General features: G+C 26.6%; 2 protein-coding genes across 2 annotated transcripts in view; one reads left to right on the forward strand and one right to left on the reverse strand.

Annotated features, from left to right (window-relative positions):
• The window catches only part of LOC107438528 (serine protease 33), a 47,612-nt gene extending 28,116 nt beyond the window's left edge, over window positions 1-19,496 (reverse strand). Inside the window, exon 1 of the mRNA XM_016050836.3 lies at window positions 19,162-19,496. The gene's annotated coding sequence lies outside the window, so the exon portion shown is untranslated. The remainder of the gene's footprint in view (window positions 1-19,161) is intronic.
• The window catches only part of LOC107450407 (uncharacterized), a 477,566-nt gene that overhangs the window by 172,862 nt on the left and 282,545 nt on the right, over window positions 1-22,159 (forward strand). The gene's annotated exons all lie outside the window — the stretch shown is intronic.

Consider the following 22,159-nt stretch of genomic DNA (forward strand, 5'->3'; position numbering starts at 1 on the left):
ATACGTAATTAAGTAGAAAAATTGTTTTTATTTATTCTGTTACTAAGTCATAAATAGGAAATTAATTTCTTCATACATTTTAAGGAGGGTTAGTTATCCATCTTTTAAAAAGGAATATGTTTTTTAGCTTTGCATTTTTGCAGTATGCAGCAGCTTAGAAATAGAATTACTGTGATATTTTGTAGTAAGTTTTTCTTTCTATATTTATTAAGTAAATACAGTAGTTCATTAAAGTTTTAATATTTTCCTCTTATTGAAAAAAATAATAATAAACATGAGAAAATCGACTTAATCCTCAAAATACAACATTCACTTATTTGAATTTCATCCCAGTAAATAAAATAATATAAAAAATTATTTTACTTAGAATCAGCTCGAGTTATAGTGACCACCGTCACAATAAGAGACACGATAGAAAAATAAAAGCATTAAACCATTTTAGGTGGAGGTATACATTCGAACCGAGAGGCACACACATGTGAAATGAGAAAAAGTTTTAAAAGAGTTATAAGAAGCAAGCAGATAACAGCTGGAAAATTTATAAGCCATACACTATAAGACATCTCAGTTCAAATTACAGTATAAAGTACTTGCACTTCGAGTGCATTAGACGTAAAATCCATTTTTAACAGTAAAATATAATACCATAAATTTTGCAGTAATATTAATTTAATTAGAGTAATTTAGTGATTTTACAGTAATTACTGTAAAATTATGGTATATTAGATTTTTTGTTCAGTAACATGTACCGGTAAAAATGAATTTCACGGTTAAAAGTACCAGTGATTTTTATCGTAATTGGATCTGGAATTTTTTACAGTGTAGCTGATTTCTGGAAAGTGTAATGTTGTTTTTTCTTGAATATGTGATTAATTTAATTTCTTTTAAATACTGCATTTTGTTTGAATTATTTAGAACATGCCATATATGGGTTGTAATTTTAGAAAACACTTGGAACTTCTGTCCACGTGGAAGGTGATGTAATATTTACCTGTCAGAATTTTGTAAGTCAGATATTAAGCTAAATATATTTATTAGGATTGTAGCACGTATAATGGTTTTAAAGTAAGTTCAGGTTTATTAAGAGTATTAGAATATTTACTATTTAGGAATAAAACTTTGCAAAAATTTTGTTTCATTGATATGTGTAATTCCGTTTTGATACAATTTATAAATTCATTCTACAACTTTAATTGAAAATATTTAAAATTGAAGAATAACGACAGAAATTTTAATAAATATTAAAGCTTATTTCCTTATTCATGATTCTTTTCTTTTTATTTCATTTGTTTCTTCAATTTTTATTTTTTCGTGACTAATCAGCTTTCTTATTAAAACTTTAGGACAAATTAATCAATATACTGCAATCTATGACGAAATAAGATTAAAATAATAGCATTTGTTATAGCTTAATTCATCAATTTTATAGCACTAAGAAAAAACAGCGTTGAAACTTTTAATGTTTAATGAAAATATACGTGTAAAAATATTTTAGTAATTCAAGTTTGTATTCCATATTAGGCTAATAAGTTTTGGGCAAATGCAAACTGTACTTATTATTTTTCCATTTAAATAAATTTTATGCAATAATTTTAAAAAATGAGAAGTGAACTATCTCTTTTAAGGTGGGGACTTTTTTAGTTAAGTGAGAAATCATTGTTATAATTTGTGAAGCATAAAAACCTAATGTATAAGTCTTTTAACTTCTCATTGTATTTTTTTACTAATTTCGACAACAGACTAATAAGTTTGTTGTAGAAATGAGAAATACAGTAAAAACTGGAAGGACAGTTTTCATTTTCACAAAACTGATAAGTTTTGTGGAAATGCAAACTGTAATTCTTAATTTTCTATACAAATAAATTTTATGCAATAACTTTAAAAAAATGAGAAGTGAATTATCTCTTTTAACGTGAGGATTTTTTTAGTAACATGAAGAAGCATTGCTATAATTCGAGAAGCCTAGGAACCTAATGCATAAGTCTTTTAACTTCTCATTGTCTCTTTTTTACTCATTTCTACCACATTTATAATTTCACTTAAACTAAGACAATTTATGTGAGAAACAAGTTCAGCACAACTTTCTTCCTTTTCAAAACCTGTAAAGAATTTTAATAAAAAACTAAATCAGAGAATACGCTTCATGTCCATTTAGAAATAAAATGCTCTCACATTTATATTACATTCTGTCAAATCTGATCAAGAAAGTTGACATCGAGCGGAAAAGAGAAACTTCCGCCATAGAAAACTCTCAATCAATCACAATGCTAGAACTATTCTTTTGTTCGTATTAAAGAAGCGTCAAGATGGTAGTATGTAATGAAATGATACAAGATATCCCCATTTGATTGCTACTGTTTTGTACTAAAGCAGTGATAAACAATAAAGATGATAAAGTGGAGCGATGGAACGGTGAGGCGAAACAAGATTTTCTTTTTAAGACGTAGCTGGCCTGACACCAATATTTTCGAGCATCTTGAAAGAAGCTCTCAAATAATATCGTCCTGTATTTCAAAACAAAGAGCAATTTTCCGCCTCATAGGATGTTTCCGAGTTGTCAGTAGAAACTGATATCAAATCTCGGGGGTTGTCGTAGGCACACACAGGTTAGTAAAGGTGACCGGACCGGATGTCAAAAGACCACTGTGTCATAAAGCTTTGACAATAATCTTCATTTTTTTTTCTTGCGGAGCTGAAGACCTCCTACTAACCTAGATATTCTTCAGTAAAGAATTTTCAGAAAATGGAAATATATATGAAAACGCAAAATAACAATAAATATACTTAGTTATGGATGGCCATTGATTATCGGGATAACATAAAAGAAGTCCTATGACTGAAATTTGCATAAACATTTTTAAAAAAAGCTAGTTCTCGTAATTTTAACCTACTTTGACTAGAAATCAGTTTTGAAGAGAACAATATCCTCTTGAACTAAGGAGAAATGTAAGGCAAATTTTAAATATAGTTAAGATAATGTACAAATAAAGCATGTTTTATGTCCGTAGCATTAAATTCAAACTTTTACTTCAAAATAAATAAATTAAAAAATATGGAAACCTACTTTTAGAGCAATTCATACTGACTTTTTCAATGTGCAGATATTTTGAAAACATTTTTTATAACAATACGGATTGATTGCTAGCTATAAAAAAGTTTGTTCTACAAATTTATATGACAAAAGTCTTAACTTGTTTTGAAAAATTTCAGTTCAAACTTTCTATTTGTGTTGGGCAAAATTAGAGTATCGTAATACATGTGAGAGAATTTGAAATCCTTGTAACTTTTTTAATAACAATTTCTTTATTACTGTACTTGAAATGTTACAATTTAATAATAATTTTTTGAAAGAAAATTGCATGCAATGTGTAAGGAGAATTAAATTTTTACCAGTTCTATTACACAATGAACCAAAGTTCGAAATCCATAACTATTCAGGAGTTTATAGAAAATGTGGTCTTTCAAAAACGGTTTTTTTTCAAAAAAATAAGCTTGGGGGAATTGTCAATTTTTCAATTAAATTTCTTTTAACTTTAGTATTTATTTTTTATTTTTATTTTAGTATTTTTATTTTATTTTAGTATTTATTTTTTTTTTATTTTAGTATTTATTTTTTATTTTCATTTTAGTATTTACATTTAGACAATATTTTTTTCTCTAAATGTCCAGTTCTAATTTAAATTTAAGTTGATTTTTTACTTTATGAATCAAAAGTAGTTTATACCGATGTCTAGAAAAAGTTGTTTCTTTAACTACAACCTAATTTATTTATTTGAANTTTTATTTCTGTATTTACATTTAGATAATATTTTCTTCTCTAAATTTCCAGTTCTAATTTAAATTTAAGTTGATTTTTTACTTTATGAATCAAAAGTAGTTTATACCGATGTCTAGAAAAAGTTGTTTCTTTAACTACAACCTAATTTATTTATTTGAATTAATTAAATGTTGCAGCAAATAAAATTGCTTTCAAGTGTGGTTTTCTGTTATTATAATTAAAAAGGTATTCATGACTTTTAAAGTAATTTTAAAGTCATACATGCGAAAGGAATACATTATTAGTCATATAAAGTCTAGTGTTTAAATTTAAAATATAATTCAATTTTCTCATTATCATACATAAATCTGCTTTTAAGAAGTTGAATACATCAATACGGTTGTTTTAAAATGCAAGATTGTTTTACTGTCTGTGTTCGTAAATCAAATAATAGACTGGAACTTCACAAAAATGACTCATCAATATTTTTCAAAATTTAGTGAACAAATTATGTTCAAAAATTGAACTTTTTTGAAGATATGAATGATTTTTCATGATTATTCATAGGTTGTAATATTATTACTGAATTTTCAAAATTAAAAATAATTTGTACGAAATTTTAACTGACATAATATTATAAATGAACTTTTAAAATTCGTAATATGCTAAGAGGATCTTAAAATTGTATGTTTTAAATTTTTACTAATACAATAGTGCGCCATTTATCCTGGAGCCAAAAATTAAAATAAGCTTAATTAGGCATTTTCAAACCTTCTAAAAATCATATCAAATAAAGAAGTTTATCAGTATTTTTTTAACTTAGGTTTTAAAATTTTAAAAATTCAAATTAAATTATTATTGAAATAAGATTAACAAGTAATATAAAATGCAAAGCACCCAAAATAAAATACGAATAACTTCTTTTATAATTTTAAAATCAAAAGTGTCATTTTAAAGACCTGTAATAATTAAAAAGGAAATTTATTTGCTGATAAGTACCCATTTAATTCTACAACTCCCGTTAATGAGTTTTATTGTTTACATTCTCTTTGAAATTCGTCGTTGCTGATGCTTCGCTTTGGTTGATGAATAGCTTCACTTCGATGGGACTTATTTTTAGTTTTACCGGAAATAAAATCACCTTTGAAACGACCTATTTTCAAGGGAGATGGTCGGCAAAAGTTTTGAAGAAAATTCTCGACATGATAAAAAACACGTTTGTACTTCCTGATATTAAATACTTTCTTCCCACTCTACAAGCAAATTATAAGTTTGATCCCGTTTGCCTTTTCGTTTCTAATTGATTTCGTTTCTTAAGGAAATACCCCTTATTTATGACCCCTTGCAAACAACCACTTTTAAGTAAATGTACTGTTTTTATAATTAAAATATCCTAAATTATTATACCAATAAGCCACCTCATATTGAGAAAAAAAATAGCAAAAACTGCCAGAATCGTGTAATATTTATCATGCTATAAAAAAACCGAAAGGTGCGGAAAATTTTTTCGAAGCGCTTTGACCTGTTGATTCTATCAATTGATTTCGTTTCCTCACTAGTTACCCCTTACGAAAAACCACTTTTAAGTTAATATACTGTTTTCCGTAATTAAAATATCCTAAATTATTATATCAATAATCCATCTCATATTGAGGAAAAAAATATGACTGAAACTGTTAGAATATGGTAATATTTACCATTCTATAGGAAAACCAAAAAGTGCGGTAGTTTTTATAGAAGCGCTTTGATAATAATTTTGGTAAAATTAAAAAAAAATGGGTTTTATATTGTGTGATATAATTTGGTAAATGTCGTAAAATTTGCTAAATTTATCATGATTCCTTAGAACATGGCTTAAAAACCATTTTTTCGGTTAAAATTGATTTTCGGTTTTGTATTCTTCACTAAACGTGGGGTAATACGAGCTATAATTTTGGAAAAAAGAATTTCCGACAAACTGTTTTACCAAATGAATACAAAAAATTACCAATTTAATAGTTTAAATACCGTATATTTAGATTTTAATTACGAGAGATGTCATTACAATACTGTACGGTAATGTTATCAGAATTTTTCTCTGCATGTATCAGTGAAATTAGTGAGAACAAAGAGCAATTGATTTTTGAACTACCTCACGTTAGTAAAATGATTACTATTCTTAGGGGAAAAAATGCATATTTTGTTGTTTAACAGCAAAAATAGCAATTCCTTATAAATTTAGTTTATATATTAAAAATTTAAATTAAACTAATATGTTTAAAATTAATTGATATATTTAAATGAAATTTTAAATTTTTGATAAATTCATAATTTTAAAATTAAAGGCAGTTTGTACCGGATTTAACTGTAATAAATTTATCTTTTAATATATTTTTAAAAAAGAAGAAAAGCTTTTGTAATTTGAATACCAAGCATCATTGAAAGTAAGTCACTGTAAGACATGATTTCATCCAATCATAATAATAAGTAAGAAAGTACAGAAACAGGCAAGAAAGCAATAATTTTTGTTTTAAAAAAGCTGAACATTGTTTAAAAGAACTATTTACAAAATGAACTATTGTTTAAAAACGTTTAAATCTTGAATCAAAAGTAGTAACAGACCTCATTGAATTCAAAATATCTAAAACGTTTTTGCAAACTATAATTCAAAGTAATCTCATAAATTTTTTAATTCAAATAATTAAAAATAAATTGCCAAACAACAAAATGTGTCATAGAACTTAAATAAAATTAAAAATCAAAAAAGTTTCAGAAGTGTCTCAGAGAATTTAATTTGTCAAAATCTTAGAATAGTGAATAAACTACTTTCATCAGTATCTAGAACTATAGTAATTTTAATAAGTCAATTAGTATGACATTATAAATTTATCCCTTATATCATTCTGTGTTATGTTTACATAGATATTAATCTAAAATACTTTAACGCTTGAGTTAGCAACTTCATGGGAGACTTATCGAACTAAAGTTTCACTGATTTCCCATAGATGAGTCTTAGTTACACAAAGAAAAAGCATGGTTATAACTGCCAAGATATGATAAAATTTATCGAGTTTCTGATTGTATAGCAACAGAAAAAGGCAAGGCAATTTTTACTTAAGCGCTTTGGTAATGATTTTTGCGAAATTAACAATAAAGTATTAATTTATACCATGCATTAAAATTTGGTAAATTGATTTTTGTAAAATTAACAATAAAGTATTAATTTATACCATGCGTTAAAATTTGGTAATTTAACGTTATACTTTAGAAAATGTCACAAAAACCATTTATTCCGTTAATTTTATTTTTCAGTTTAGTATTCTTTACTAAATGTATGGTCAAATGAACTATAATTTTGAAAACCAGAGTTTCCAGTAAGCCTTTACCATATGGACGGTTTAAATACCACATATTTTGGTTTTATTACCAGAATTATGGTTTTTTTAACCAGTAATGTCTTTACAGTACGGTAATTTTACCAGAATTTTTTTCTTTGTGCAAAGGGAGGAAATTTATCTTTACATTTACAGTTATACTCGTAACATATAATAATTAGATTTTACATGGTCTTAACCCTAAACTTGTTTATTATTTTTTAACACTTTTGATGGTGTTTTTGCAAAATAATGTTTTACAATCTAAATTTATTTTCAATTAACTTTATTTTCTCCAAGTGCCAATATTTAATGCGTGGTCTGTGATTTCAGTCTGGAAGCAAGATTCAATCGCCAAGTCATTGTGAAGGTACAACGAGTGAAATTTGAAAATTTATCATATGCAACTTGAGAATAAGGAGTTTTAAGTCGGTTAAGCCTGTAGTTATTATATCTCTCATAAGTTTGTACTTCCCTTGTAATATTTTTTTCAATTGAATAATTAAAAAAAAAAGTATGAAAAAAATCTGAAAACTACCTCTTTGTAAATAGAGAGCATGGACAGCACAAAATAGCTGCAAGGATTGAAGTTATCCACGGGTCATAGGTTGCTGATCCCGGTATTGATGTATAACATATAAGTATTAGTTTCGAATTGAAAGAGTCAAAGATATATTATAAAATTTGACGTTTAACATCGCACATTATTTAATAAAATGTTTCCGTACAACAAGAGCGTTCTTGAACTCTTTATAAGTCCGGTAGAAGTATACTTCCCATCAATTTCATTAATTTTTAAAGGACGATGGGATGCTATTTTCCCAATTATGATTTATTCGGCGCTTTACTGATAGTTTAGAAAATGCAAAATAATACCAATAAAAGGTTTTGTTTACATAAATGTGAGTAACAGTAAAAGTCACGTGGGGTCAAGAAGAAAGACTAGCCCTGAGGAAGTATTAATTTATTACAATAAAGTATTAATTTATAAAATGCGTTAAAATTTGGTAATTTATACGCTACGCATTCGCTCATTTGATCATTTCTCATTATTTATAAACACTAAATTTATAAATTTGGTTATTTATAAGCTCAAAAGTTCAAACTTTTGACTAATTCTTTACAATAGGTAAAGGTTTAAAAGTCCTATCCACCCTCACACGGAAAACTGTCTTAAAAATCAAATTAAACATAGATAATAAACTAATTGAGTTTATTATTATAAATCAGTCCCAATCCCCAAAAATATTTTTAACCGTACTATAAAAATGGCCCTATGAAGGATTAACACAAAACACAAGAGGGATACCATGAAATAGAGAATAAACTTTTCCTTCAAACTTGTCTTCAAATCAAATTAAACTTAGGTAATGAATTAAATACGTTTCTTTTTGTAAATTAGTCTCAATCCAAAAATATTTTTAACATTACTATAAAAATGGCCCCATAAAAGATTAACACAGAACGTAAGAGATATACTATGCCTTAGAGAATTAACGCTTTCTTTTAAACTTGTACTCATCCGATGATTAAATTTAGAGTTGAAAATTTCGCAACTGCTTACATTTAAGCTATTGGTCAGCGAGACAAGGAAAAATTATCGAGTGTTTGGAATAATGATGAAAATAATCGAGTTAACTTTAAAAATATTACTTCCGCTAGATGACCGGAAAGAAAAAAAACTTGTGCCAATTTAGAATAAGGAGTGGCAGTAAAAGAATAGCTTCGAGACGATTGTGTACCTACTTTAAAGTATACCGATTTTGGGCTAAATTATATTTTTAGGTATAATGAACTGACTTTTGAGTATAATAAATGTTAGGGTACAAATCAGCATCACGAAAATATTAATTGGTTTAGTGAAAAATAACGATAATAAATTTTAAAAACATTTGCTTACTATTTTATAATATTTTAGTTTCTTTTGGGATAATTAAAATATGAGTAAGAGTTTAAAAAGCAAATAAATCTTATAAAATAAATAAATTTTTGAAAATTAATTACTTTTAAGGGAGTCTGTTTCATGAATATTATAAGTTTAAAATTATATTATCCGTATTAATGTTGAAAAACAAGTAAAATTTTTAAACAGAAAATACTATACAGTTTAACTTGAAAAATCACATCTATGTTTATGCCATTAACAAAGTTACAGTTTACAAAGTTTCAAATCTCGAAAAAAAGTTTTTCCTAAAAATATTTTTAGTATTTATTATTTTTAACTTATCAATAACAGCATGTTTATAACTTTTATTTGCTTTGAAAGTTTGAACTTATATATTTATATGCACTTTTACAGAATTTTGGAACTATAATAACTTATAACTATAAATCCAGAATATAGTATTTTTGTAATTACAAAATGCTTTTTTATACTAAAAAGGAAAAATAAATGCGAAAATATATAACTAAAATAAATACTATTAAAAATTTATGTGCCTATTTTTTTATTATGCAGCACTTATGCAGCAAATTTATGCACTTGTATTGCAAATTTCAAAGTTATAATTTAATGTTTTTTATACAAAAAACATGATTAGTTTAACTAATTAAAATCTTTTTTCAATTTTACAAAATGGCTGCTAAAAAGGTTAGATTTGTTTCTTATGGAAATTATTGGTAAATTTATCATTTTATATTATTTAATTCATTTGAAGTTGATTTCCCTTAAAACAATTAAAGTATCATTAAAAAAATAAACAAACATTTCATAAATATTGAGACAAATTTTACAAAACTATTAATTTATACAAAATATGCTTGAACTTAGAGTGCTATTTATAACGTTGGATTATTATTGTCACGTTGGTTTTATGAAAACAATTAAAGTGCCATTAAGAAAAAACAACTATCGAAATAAATGTTTCTTAAGTAGCGTAAAATATGCTTTTATGATATTAATAATACATAAAACATCAAAACTATTATTGGAATATATTGATTAGTAAATTAATAAAACAATCGAAAAGAAGAAAAACCTGTTTCGGAAATAAATAAATTATAAAAAATGTAATACGTGCAAGTCAACGATCTTTCAGAAAATGTAATGTTATAAAAACGAGAGGGTAATAAGAAGGAAATATGTGTGAAAGCAAAGATTAAAATTACATAAAAAGTTGCTTTTTGCATAAAACCGTTAGAAAGATCTTTGAACCATGTCATCAATATCACTGATGCGTGGTAAGTAATATTTGGAGGTGTGGCAAGGTTATGAGAAAACAAAGCTCGTTTAACTAAGTTCATGGATGAATCAGAATGGAGAAGCTTTTTCGGCATTTTTGAAGATATTTTGCAGTATAAAATATATTTCTGGCTCAATAAAAACATAAATAAATAAAAATTACAAGTGCAATACTGTTTAATTAGATTGATTCGGCCACTAAAAAAAGTAGGGTCAGTGAGGAAAAACTGATAGCATTAAAATAAGGTTTGTGTTTATTTTGTAAAAAATGCGTTATACTATTTATAAATTTTACAAATTTTAAAAGAAGCACAACCTTACGATAATGAAATTTGATGAACGATTTTATGTCATAAATACAATTTTATGACAGAACCTTCAATTTGTTTTTACAGTAAATTCTTTTTTTTTGGCAGACTTCAACACTTTTCACGTTTGACTTTATTTAAAAAAGAATAATACTCATTATAACCTATAAAAATTTGCAATATGTTTGTGGCCCAATTAACAGACTTTAAAAATTTGGAGGTACATAGCATACAGTACTTGTGGAAAATATGAGGCAGTGGTACGTCTCTTATTATGATGAAATGAGGTAAATAGGTATTTTATTTACATCTTTCTAGACCTTCACAATGGGCTATTGGCGACGGACTGGGAAACATCCCCGAGGATGATGCGAGGACATGCCATCTCAATTTCGATCCTCTGCAGAGGGCGCACCCTCGGTCACCCTCGGTCAGCGGATACAGCGCACCCTCGGTCCCTACTCAGGCTGATGAAAATGGTCAACCACTCTGTAACTGACAGCAGTCAGTGATGCTTGACTTCGGTGTTCTACTGGGAACCGTGTCTTTACTATCAGTTCATTGCGGGACTGTAATGAAATAAATTCTCCGGATCATGTAAAACGTTTAAGAAACCATTTTTATTTTTTTCAGTTGTATTTTTTTGAGAGGGGAGTAATTAAATGTTTTATTTATAAAGTCAGAAACATATCCATGCAACACTCATAGCAGCTAATCAAATGTTTGAAAATATTTATTTATAAACGTATATGTGCTCTGTACAGTTAAATGCTTCCTTATTTCTAGATCTAAAGTATTTAAAAACGAAATAACAGTATCAAATTTATTTAAGTTCAATTATAACTGTTATGTAAATTGAAACTGAAGTTATCTTTTATTTGATACAAAATTAAGAACGATAAAACATGTATTGTAAAAAAGAATTTTTTAAAAAAAAACCAAGAACTTTAAAAATTTATACATAGAAAAATTAATTCTCAATGTAGAAGTTCATATTACTTTTTCTAATTTATAAAAGCGAAGCATTTAAAATAAGTTTGCAATACATAGAGTTTACAAATTTTGACGTTTTAATGTAATTGAAAGTAAAGCATTTTTTAATTATGTAAGGAATTGAGGCAGTATGAATAAGTTTTAAAAATTCATTAAATACCACCTACGGAACTAATCAAAATGAAAGGTCGAAATATTTCAGTAACTTAGTTTAAAAAGTGAAGCATTCTCTATTCTAAATATGGAGGATTAAATTGTATTAGTGGAAACAAAATCACAAGCATTTTAAATTTAGGATATAATACTCCAAAGAAAGTTCAATATTGTCAACCAAAACACAAAATTCAGCACTACCTCAAAATCAAATGATTGGTATTAAGAATTTTCTTTTTCTGGAAGATAAAGAAAGAAGACATAAGTGCTCACAAAGTATTATTTTCCCATTGTATACCAATATCAATTCAATAAAAAATTCGAATGAAAGCACGATAACTATTCAGTTGTTTGTTTCCTAAATGAAGATAAGTTATTCATATCCATAAATTGCCTTCGAAATCTAAAAAGATGGCCCAAAAATTGTGACGACCCTTTTTTTTCCCTTCTTCAACAAAAGTGACCTCCATTGCGACACTTTTCGTGCGACTAAACTTAGGTGAGCGGAACGTATTCTTTTGTCCAATTTCTGTACATCTTAACGTCTAAGGAGTGAAGCGAACGAATGGTATTTCATGCTTTAAGATTGTGCACAGTTTTGTAACCATATTTTTTTCAAGAAATGTGGGAAGAAAATCCTGGTGATTGTTGTGAAGGTAGCTAATATTTCAAAAAGGGTATTGTTAAGCTTTTATTGACGAAATGTTAAAACAGTTTTTTTAGATCTAAGATTAAAGCCTGTTTGAAAGTGGACGGAAGTATTAAACGATTCTCTTGAAAAAACCTTTCACGCACATCAACATGTTCACAGAAAACATAAAAATTAGTTAACTAAATGCTTGAAAACAAATGACAATACTAAACAATGTAACAATGTGTTGCATAATTTAACAATTACATGTTTAGCACACCATTATCTCTTTATACTGTTTTAATAATTTGGAGGTAAATAGGACAGCAATGGAATCTGTTTTTCTAACACTATTTTGCTTGGATTATATCAGTATGAAAATTGAATTGTTGTTTTGGACGTATTTTATAAATGATAATAACGTTTACACATAAATAATCTCATTCATTTAGACAAAATCTCTCTATCTTTAATTATTCTGTTAATTTAATTTTCGCTATTAATTTTATATTATTAATTATTATTAAATTGAATAGTTTCCTCTGTACAAAATAATAAATTCAAAACTGCATTTTTCTGAAATTAAATTATTTAAGGGCATGAAAATGTCTTTACAGAATTCGACGAACAATCTGTTTAAAATTCAATGTTTTAATGCTTTTAACATTAGAAAAGTAAACGTATATTGTGTTTCAGAGTACAGTTTTACAGTGACGTAAGTGCTATAGGACTTATACGAGGGTTGCTATTTATATTTCTGGCCTAATAATGAAAAAACAAACATGTAGGATCGAAATTGGTTTTATTGTTTTTCAAAATATTCTCCATGATGATCAATACACTTTTGCATGCGTTTGAACCAATTTTCAAAGCACTTTTTCCAGTCCGATTGAGGTAACTCCAAAACATGCGTTTTGAATGCATCAACCGCTTCTTCGGGGGTCGAAAATCGTTGTCCACGTAATTTATTTTTGATGTGTGGGAATAAGAAGAAGTCATTGGGTGCCAAATCAGGGCTGTACGGCGGATGACCCATCAGTTCGATCTTTCGCTCCGTCAGAAATGCCTTTGTTTGAGTCGATGTGTGAGAGCTCGCATTGTCATGATGAAGAATGATTCGCCTGTTCTTCTGCTTTTTTCGAATTTCTCCGATGACTTCTGGCAAACAAATGGTCGTGTACCATTCAGAATTGACCGTCCTGCGTTGCTCTAACGCCACTGTTGCCACATGACCGTTAATGCCGAAGAAACAGGCAATCATTTGTTTCGATGTGCTTCTTCCTCGAACAACTTTTGTTGGTTTTGCCTCGTCTTGGAAGACCCATACAGTTGATTGCTGTTTTGTTTCCGGCTCATATGCATAGATCCATGATTCGTCACCTGTGTAGATGTTATACACAGCCTTTGATGTACCTTGAACGTATTTTTCCAACATTTCCTTGCACCAATCGACACGAGCCTTTTTTTGAGCGTTTGTCAGATTATGCGGGATCCAACGCGAACAAATTTTTTTTACGCTGAAATGTTCATTCAATATTTTATTGATGCTAGTCATACTAATGTCCAAAGACGCCTCTATCTCACGGTATGTCACATGACGATCTTGCTTTATCAGTTCACGCACAGCATCGATTTTTTCTGGCACAGCAACGGATTTCGGACGAGCTGCACGGGATTCGTCCTGGATCGAACATCCACCACGATTAAATTCGTTATACCAATTTTTTACAGTGCTGTAGGATGGCGCTTTATCGCTGAATAAAGAATTAAGTTCATCGAAGCACTCTTGTCTTGACAATCCACGTCGAAAGTTATGAAAAATAATGGCACGAAAATGTTCACGATTCAATTCCATTTTTTGAAAGAGAAGAAGTTTTTAGTTTACTGTCAACAACACAAATGAAGCTATAATGGTAAATCGTCTGCTGAATTTATGTTTAAAAATATCAAACTTTCGATTAAAATCGTCTGCGGTCGCCTAGCAACATTTACTGTTGCCAAGGCCAGAAATATAAATAGCAACCCTCGTATTCAATGAAAATTAAATTTTCTCTGGTTTTATTTTTAAAAGTTTTACATTTAGGAATGAATACGAAAATAAAACCTTAAATAATGATCATAAAGATTCACGGCATATATTTTTTTGACGTTGTAATAATTCATTCCTAACTTCTAAACTACTTTTGATGAAAAGAACGTTTTAAAACAACGTATTGATTAATTTATTTATTGTTTTCTTTGTTCATGGGGAACAGAATTACCTAACCTTTGCATAATTTTTATTTTTGAAGATTCTATTTATTTACATTTTTTGGCTCTTGAAATTTTGAATTAAAACAATACACATATAATACCTATATCTGAAACATTTAATTTTAATTACATATCACTTCAATTATTAAAAATTATTTAAACTAACTTTTAACTTTAATTATATAAATTAATTAAATATTTAACATTATTTTATAACAATTTACCAGTGTCTTTAATGTTTTAAAAATTTATGAAATAACAATCTGTTGAGTTATATCATTTACATGCACATCATGATTAATAAGAATTATAGGGTTACAAATGCCTAATAAACAGAATCTTGCTTAGATTCTAGAATTATGTTTTTGATTCAACCACATGAGAAAAAAATAAGTTTAAAATAGTTAGATAAAGTCATTGTTGAAATCTGTTAATTCAAGAAGTGAGATAATTCAAAACTTTTAATATCCGACATTAAAAGTTCGATATTAAAAAAGTTCTGGATGTACAAATGTATTGGATAAACTGCTTCTAAGAGTTAATTTTCCCATAGGGATTTCCAAATTTGATGACAGCTAATATCTTTTGTTACCGGCTGTAAATGAATGATAGAGTTTTATTATTCTTCCATTATCTTTTTCTTTGAACTAAATATTTCCCTATTTGAACAAGCTTTTTTTCTAAAACAAAAAGCTTTAGTAATCTTCTTTTTTTAAAAAAAAACGATGTTTTCTTTAAAAAAAACGATCAGTTTTTAATACACTCTACTGCTGTTAAGGCTTACATAGTTTGCAACATATATGAGAGTGGGAAAAATGTATGTATAGTAGACAAATAAGCAATGTACCAAAATGATGCCTGCTAAAAATGCAAGTATTTAAAACAGTTTCAAAATTGCTTCATATTTTTAAACAAAAACTAAATTTTAGAAATAAGTATTCCAACTAATAGTGACCTAATAATTAATCCAATTAATGATAGCTTTATGGCATGGTAAAATTTTCTAAATGTATCTTATTTCTTTTCATAAATGAATCATTAGAGGAATCAATCATCAATTAGATGAATAATTTCAGGTACGTTATCAAAATTTTATTATTAATTCACTATACAGTTTCAGCACATGCTATACCATGTATGTTATGCTGTTATAACGTTTTCTATACCATATATCTTATGCTGTTTTAAAGTATTGGGAATAAAATTTTCAGTTTACGTAATAATAATATTTTTAAACAATTTTCAACAAAACTCTACTATTACTTTAGCGAATAGTTTTATTTAATTTTACATAACTAAATTTAATTTCAGTTATCTTTCCGAAAGTTTTAATGATATTTATACACATGTTTAAATTTCTTCTTTTCCAAAATAATAAGCTTTACGTGTGTGTTTTTTCAAATAATTTTCAAGGAAATTATTTCTACGCATCCTCAGTTTATTTAAATGTTTTACAACATTTCATTAAATTCTTTATTCATCTTTGAGTATCAAAGAAATTTTGAAACATAACTATTCCTATTGCTCTTAATTCTATCACCATACATTTTTAAAATCATTATTTAAGACATTCCTAACCCTTGATCTCATTTTTAGATTTTTATGCTTTTTCATTAAATGTTATTCAGATTGCAACAAATGGTTAACTATAAATTATGAAGATTTCAATAGTTTCTCCGAATTATTATTTTTCAATGACCTTTTTATACATATTTTCTAAATTATAATGTACTAAATCTGTTTTCATTTTAGAATAAATATCTAAGATGTATGAACTAAGTTCTATTTTACTTTTGAAGTTTAATATTGAATTGTAATGGCAAAAAGTTTAACTATTTATTGATTAACTTTATCTACCCACCTTCCTTTAAACCTAAACCATAGCCATGAATTTTAGTTAATTTTCTATATTTGAATTATTTATTTTACTATTCTTCTATTTTGAAATGTTAGAGAGTCTTTTTCATCAAAATTTATTCTGATTAAATTACGAAGGCTTAAAATTAGTATTTTATTTGTAGTGTGATTATCCAACTACTCATTTCCGGAGTAGATAAGAATTTGCTTAAACCTACCCATTTTCAAATTTACTGCATTTTTGCGCCCTTTGTTCATATTTCAGCAAATAACGCAGGATATTTGAGTCTATTTAAAGCCTATTTAGGTTTGCCCATGACCTATAATATGAACAAGAATAAAAGGTGGCCCAAGTTTAATTGGGTAACCCGCGAGTAATTTTTTCCTTACTTTGCAATAGCATGCAGGAAAATATATCTTCCTCAGCAAAACACAAAACACGACAAAATCCAATTTTGACATAGATGTGACTAAACTCTATTTACATTTGAAAAGGAAATAGTTTTTGTCGTGATTCTTGCATGATGATCTTTTGATTGTAAATATAAAGGATTGTAAAAGGTTTTAGCAGAAATCTATTGCGAGTTTATGAGGATAAAGCGTCGAAAGTTAATAATTTTACAATCTTTGTAATATGACTCAATGATTTTATATTATGAAGGATCGTATTAATGTGTAGAATAACTGATCATCAATTGAAAATAAAATTATATTTTAAATTGAATACCATTGAATTTTAATATTCTTTGTTCTTTTGCTAAAACCACAATAGAAGGTTATACATTGTATTTCAAGTAATAAAAGTATGCATGATTACATCAAGAATGACTAATTTATAACTGATTAACTGGCTATCATTATTTACTGATTTTAAAGATACTGCATATGTAATTTGATTGTTTCTTTTCCTCTTTTATTCCGCATTTTTTTCAGATTTAAGTAAAAAATTATGCGAAACATTATGAATTATAATAATTTCGCATTTCTACGAATTATTCATGGGTAAGTCAAGTTCTTAGATTTAAGCATTTTACAGTACATGTTAAAATCATAAGAATAAATTTTTAATTTAAATTTTTCACTAATTGAAGATCAATATCAAATCAATAAAATCTGGAAGCATTTATAAAAGCTACTGTTAACAAAAAAAAAATAGTATTCTTCATTTAAAATTTTTTTAAAATTATTGTTGAAAAAATAAAGGAAATATACACTAAATATTTAATATAATTTAGAGTTATTTTTAATAACTAACGTGAGTGGAAGACTTGTATGAATGATATGCTTGATAGATATTTAACTAAGTATGAATATTTAAAGGTTTTACAATACGTTTAAATTCAAATCGATTTTTTATATTGTAAATTATTGTGTCCTCTTTCGCTCATTTTTCTCGAAGAGCGTTATTTTATACTTAAGACTTTTGAGGCTGTATCCCTCTTAAAATTTCTACTGTTTTTAAGGAACTTTAATGTAATTCTTTTACTTTATTTATTAAAAGGGAAAAACACAATATCTAGGGCTATAAAAAGCCAAAACAATGAAGAAAATAATTTGTTTTCAATTTTAGATGAACATGCCTCAAAATATTTTCTCCATTAATTTGCAATATTGTTCTGCATGTTTTAATATAATTTTTAATAGTTTCATATCTTTTTATACCTATTTTATGTAGGACTAAAATAATTCATCAATGTCATAGACTCTTATGTCTTTGAAGCTCTAAAACTTTTTTGCCTTTAAAAGAGCTACAATCATAATAAAATTTATCAACCTTCTCTAATTTATATTTTAGTTTATTTGCCTCACGTATTTTTCGATTTGTGCTTCAAGCGTTGATGGAAGAAATGCTCAACTACAGACTCAAATACATTTTCTGAATTTGTTTATTATTATTTTGACAAAACTAAACAAATAATATCATCACTAAGGAGTTTAATATTTTGCTATCGTAATAAAATTAAATGATTTATTTTAACAACAGAAATATAAAATTATTTTTTTCTTCATTACTATTTCTTGTGGGAAACTATATGATCTCAGCAAAGCTGGTTTCTATGCGTGCTATAGATATACATTAATCTAAGCTGCACAACATATCTTATATAGTACAGGTGAAATTGCGTAACATAATTAATTTCATAATTTGTAAATTTCTGCCGCGAACTAACAAAGCAATTGATAGATTTCTGTTTCCAACAGAGATAAGATAGATTTCTGTTTCAACAAAGCAATTGATAGACACAGTTTTTTTAAAAACCAGGGTTCAAAATTAATTACTTATTTTTAAGAATTATCAAAATGTCGATTATTAAATGATTTAATTCATTAACCACTTATAAAAAAAATTAAAAGCTGCGTAATGTTAAAATGATTTCTTCATGAAATAAAAAATGTAATTTAAAGGAAAAAAAAGTAACTTTTAAAATATTGCAGATAAAGGATGCGAGAAAATTCAAGAAATTTTAAACTGAGACATTAACTATTAAATATTGATACTCATTTTTACTGTCAGTGGTTTTTGAATAATGAAGTAATACAAATATCAGTTACATTAAAACCTTAAAATTAGAAAATTAAAGGATTTGACAGTTTAATTTACGAATAAAAAGCGAAGACATTTGTAAATAAGTGCGAAAGCAATAAAAACTATTATAAGCATAAAGATAACTTACCGTAGTTAGTAAAACAGTAAATCCTCCTTAATTTAATGACTCCGTTTTCTTCGAATGTTCAACATTTGTCCCTTTAATCACACACTTCAAAACTACATTCCTAACGTAACAGTAAAGAATTTTATATTTTATTTGAAAATTCCAAGAAAATCTTAATAAATTTAGTAACTTGCTGTCTGTTATATTTCGTGAATTTAAAAAAATATATATTATTGTATGGTGTTTATGGTTGTGTGGACACCCATGCACCGGCAACAGAGCGCGTAAGTTGCACCACGGAGCAAGCGGTCTTCACCTGTGTTGTTACGATACAGTTCTAATGAGTATTCGTGAGTGACTGGTTGTAAAGAAGAGCAAGAGAAACTGTGAGTGAAGACCAGTCGCCAAGGGTCGACTTTTATCGCCATATTTTAGATTTTTTTCTTCATTAAATGGCAAAACAGTCTTTCTCAATCAATTTTTTTCTTTTGTTTTTAAGATGAAAAATAAGAAGAAAGAGAAAACTGGTGGCATTTTCAAGAGTGTAATTTACATTTTATAAAATGTAAATTAAATGAGTTTTTAAGCAATAAATTAATATTTTTCAACGTTTATCTTCTGAATTAACACTAGGTTGCCTAAGGAAGTCATTTTGACAGCTTTTAATTTCAATTAGAAAAACAATGATATAAATAATGACACAATTTTTTAGAATTTTGTACAACATATAATTTTTTTATCGTTGATATTTACTAATAATTTGTTATATAACTGTAAATAATATAAAAAATATTAAAAATTTATTTTAAACAAATTTCTTTACACTTTATTTATTCCTTTACAATCCAGTCATTTTGACTGCTTTTGGGCAAGATAGGTATATACTAAGTTTCAGTCTTTCTAGTGTTAATTATCATTTTTGTATTTGATGTGCTGAAATATCATTTAAATGTCTTTATTTACTGTTACTAGTCATTTTTGTATGGCTTTAATAGCGTGAATATTTATGAATTTTTTTTTACTAAGCAGTCATCAAACAATTAAAATTTTGTTTTTAACAGACTTCATATGTTTTTTTTTTTTTTAAGTGAACAGTTTTCTAAATTTTTAATCCATGCATCATGTTATAGTCAATAACTATAAAAATAGTCTTAATTATAGAAAAAAAAATTTCCCCTTATTATGGATAAAAATTTAAAAAAAATAAAATTCGGAAAATTTATTTTAATATTTTTAATGGTTGACAACGCTAAATCACATACAAAGAAAATAGAATAAACAGTTAAAACAGTGACAAAAGCTATCAAGTAATCGACAAATGTTCAAAAATTTCGTTTATTTTTAAAAGTCAAGAGATTCCGTTTTATTTCAACGCTTTTTGTGGGTACCAAGAATTTGGGTATATAAAATTAAGTAATCTTTTTAAATTTTGTATAAAGTTATGATTTCAATATATTTTGAAAGTGCAATCATATTTTTGATAAATTTATAACTAAGTAAAGTTTTCATTCAGTTTTTGTAATTATTTCAAATATTGATAAATAAAGTTATTAACTTGGAAAAGTTTTGCAAATAAAAATTGTTTTTATATATATAACCTTCATTATCGATAATCAAACTGTAATTTCCACGATCATACTTATTAGAATAAGTTTTACTACACACTGATTAAGTACTTATTAAGATAGTCTAAATATAATACAAAGTCTGTTTTTTCCTTTATTTGAAATAGTTCACAATATAAAATATTCTTTGTAAAATTCTTTGTACATGTATTTACATACCAATTTTGAGAAATTTTAGAAATGAAAATTACTATCAGTACAATGTAGGATTTCGGTTTTATAAATTTTTCTTTTGCAGATTGTTTATCAAAGTAATCAATGGTTGTACTTAACTGCATATTTCCCATATAAAATAATGTTTCTTCGATTTTATAATAAAAATAGTTCAACACTGAGGTTTTTTTTGTGGTTTTTCTTTATAAATTCATTATATTCTTCCATTCGCATGTATTACATCGTAATATTTTCACAGTAGTTAGTCGTAAAGGTATTCGTTTGTATAATTTATTTATAACTTCTCGAAATATTGGACAATTATAATTATTAACATAGTTAATACAATTAATTTTATAAAAATTTAAATAAATTACTATTAAAATTAAAAACAAATTTATTAAATTTATGAAAAAAAACATGTTTTTGAGAAATTTGATCTGAGACATTAATTTAGTCGAATTAATATTAAGTGTGTTTGAGAACTCCATTATATAATTAAAATGACTGCAATTTTTGATTTGTTTTAGATTTTAAAACAATTTTTAATTGTATTCTATACATTGCATAATTTTTTATGTTTCGTTTTACATCATTTTAATTTGCAATAGCTAACATTTTTGTATTACATTTTACCTTGCGTTATATGGAGGTTTAGAAATTTAGAAAATACTAATTATTGTAAGTTGCTAGAGGGATAATAGTTTTAAGTAACTGTCACATTTTAATAGTTATTAATTCATATTTTAGTTTCATAAATATTAATCAATATCGGCATGCAATATAAATTAAATTAAGCAAAATTGGAAAAGGGTAATATGTTGTATTAAAATTTCCATGGTGCTCAAATAGCAAAAAAAAAAAAAGCGAAAAATTATATTTTCGAAAGATAACAATTCTAACCTAATCGAGATATTTATATTTAAAAAATATTTCAATTAGGCACTAGAAGTGTAGTAAGTTTAAAATTATAACTATTGAATTAGGCACTAAAAGTGTAGTGTAGTACTAACACTAGTGTGGGGCACTAAATTTCGCACATATATTTAAATAACGAAATTTCAGAATTATTTTAAAAGTAACAAAATATTACTGAAAATTTCAATATGCAAAAGGAAATTTTGAGAAGATTACGCATCAGAAATAATTCAATGACCAAATGCTATTTCAAACTCGTCTGTGCAATAAGCTTTTTTTTAAATAGGTTGATTTTAGTTTTATTTTACAAACATTTAAAATGT

Source organism: Parasteatoda tepidariorum, chromosome X1 (genome assembly GCF_043381705.1).
Source record: "Parasteatoda tepidariorum isolate YZ-2023 chromosome X1, CAS_Ptep_4.0, whole genome shotgun sequence".
Lineage (NCBI taxonomy): Eukaryota > Metazoa > Arthropoda > Arachnida > Araneae > Theridiidae > Parasteatoda > Parasteatoda tepidariorum.